The sequence below is a fragment of the Chaetodon auriga genome, chromosome 23 (assembly GCF_051107435.1).
Source record: "Chaetodon auriga isolate fChaAug3 chromosome 23, fChaAug3.hap1, whole genome shotgun sequence".
NCBI lineage: Eukaryota > Metazoa > Chordata > Actinopteri > Chaetodontiformes > Chaetodontidae > Chaetodon > Chaetodon auriga.
In genome coordinates, this window is record NC_135096.1 from 2,853,242 (window position 1) to 2,855,741 (window position 2,500).

Genomic DNA, 2,500 nt, shown 5'->3' on the forward strand with positions numbered 1-2,500 from the left:
AAGGGGGTACCCAAAGCGGTTGGATTTCAACCGCTTTGGGGCCTTCTCTCCGAAAACGACTTTTGTCGTTTTTCCTTCCCCGCTCCTTCTGTACTTTATCTTTTTTGACGTTTTGTCATCGGGGACGTGGCGAAAAATGTAGAAAATGAAAGAAATGTAGAAAATACGCAAGACGCGCTTGGCTTTGGCCTGCGCTTTTCGCCTTCTCTCTGAAAATGACAAAGCGGTTGGATTTCAACCGCTTTGGCCTGCTTTTCGCCTTCTCTCCGAGATTGACTTTGTCATATTTTTCTCCCCCCACTTCTTCTTCTTGTCGTTTTGGTTTTATGCCCCTGGTACTCTGCTCTCATCCCCGTGCCCTTGGTACTCTGCTCTCATCCCCGTGCCCCTGGTACTCTGCTCTCATCCCCGTGCCCCTGGTACTCTGCTCTCATCCCCGTGCCCCTGGTACTCTGCTCTCATCCCCGTGCCCCTGGTACTCTGCTCTCATCCCCGTGCCCCTGGTACTCTGCTCTCATCCCCGTGCCCTTGGTACTCTGCTCTCATCCCCGTGCCCCTGGTACTCTGCTCTCATCCCCGTGCCCCTGGTACTCTGCTCTCATCCCCGTGCCCTTGGTACTCTGCTCTCATCCCCGTGCCCCTGGTACTCTGCTCTCATCCCCGTGCCCCTGGTACTCCTCTCTCTCTCTCTCTCTCTCTCTCTCTCTCTCTCTCTCTCTCTCTCTCTCTTTCTCTCCCTCTCTCTCATAGACATAGCTCACCTGCCTGACCCCCTCGTCTTTTCACAGCCACAGGGAGGCTTCCATCCTTACCAGGCCTGACCCCCCTCATCTGCTCACAGCCGTGGGGAGGCTTCCAGCCTTTTCCAGGCCCCCAGCATGAGGAGCAGGGCTGGGTGCTGGCTCCAAGCCTGAACCCCTCGTCGTCTTCTAGCAGCCACAGGGAGGCGTCTGGCCTTTCCAGGCCCCCCAGCCTGCTACTCGTGCTGGGGGCTGGCTCCAGGCCTGACCCCCTCACCTTCTCACAGCCACGGGGAGGCTTCCAGCCTTTCCAGGCCCCCAGCACGAGGAGCAGGCTGGGTGCCGGCTCCAGCCCTGACCCCCTCCTCTTCTTCTAGCAGCCACAGGGAGGCGTCTGGCCTTTCCAGGCCCCCCAGCCTGCTACTCGTGCTGGGTGCTGGCTCCAGCCCTGACCCCCTCCTCTTCTTCTAGCAGCCACAGGCAGGCGTCTGGCCTTTCCAGGCCCCCCTAGCCTGCTACTCGTACTGGGCGCTGGCTCCAGCCCTGACCCCCTCGTCGTCTTATAGCAGCCACAGGGAGGCGTCTGGCCTTTCCAGGCCCCCCAGCCTGCTACTCGTGCTGGGCGCTGGCTCCAGCCCTGACCCCCTCCTCTTCTTCTAGCAGCCAGAGGGAGGCGTCTGGCCTTTCCAGGCCCCCCAGCCTGCTACTCGTGCTGGGGGCTGGCTCCAGGCCTGACCCCCTCATCTTCTCACAGCCACGGGGAGGCTTCCAGCCTTTCCAGGCCCCCAGCACGAGGAGCAGGCTGGGTGCCGGCTCCAGCCCTGACCCCCTCATCTTCTCACAGCCATGGGGAGGCTTCCAGCCTTTCCAGGCCCCCAGCACGAGGAGCAGGCTGGGTGCCGGCTCCAGCCCTGACCCCCTCATCTTCTCACAGCCATGGGGAGGCTTCCAGCCTTTCCAGGCCCCCAGCACGAGGAGCAGGCTGGGTGCCGGCTCCAGCCCTGACCCCCTCATCTTCTCACAGCCATGGGGAGGCTTCCAGCCTTTCCAGGCCCCCAGCACGAGGAGCAGGCTGGGTGCCGGCTCCAGCCCTGACCCCCTCATCTTCTCACAGCCATGGGGAGGCTTCCAGCCTTTCCAGGCCCCCAGCACGAGGAGCAGGCTGGGTGCCGGCTCCAGCCCTGACCCCCTCATCTTCTCACAGCCATGGGGAGGCTTCCAGCCTTTCCAGGCCCCCAGCACGAGGAGCAGGCTGGGTGCCGGCTCCAGCCCTGACCCCCTCCTCTTCTTCTAGCAGCCACAGGCAGGCGTCTGGCCTTTCCAGGCCCCCCAGCCTGCTACTCGTGCTGGGTGCTGGCTCCAGCCCTGACCCCCTCCTCTTCTTCTAGCAGCCACAGGGAGGCTTCTGGCCTTTCCAGGCCCCCCAGCCTGCTACTCGTGCTGGGTGCTGGCTCCAGCCCTGACCCCCTCCTCTTCTTCTAGCAGCCACAGGGAGGCTTCTGGCCTTTCCAGGCCCCCCAGCCTGCTACTCGTGCTGGGTGCTGGCTCCAGCCCTGACCCCCTCGTCTTCTTCTAGCAGCCACAGGGAGGCTTCTGGCCTTTCCAGGCCCCCCAGCCTGCTACTCGTGCTGGGTGCTGGCTCCAGCCCTGACCCCCTCCTCTTCTTCTAGCAGCCACAGGGAGGCTTCTGGCCTTTCCAGGCCCCCCAGCCTGCTACTCGTGCTGGGTGCTGGCTCCAGCCCTGACCCCCTCGTCTTCTT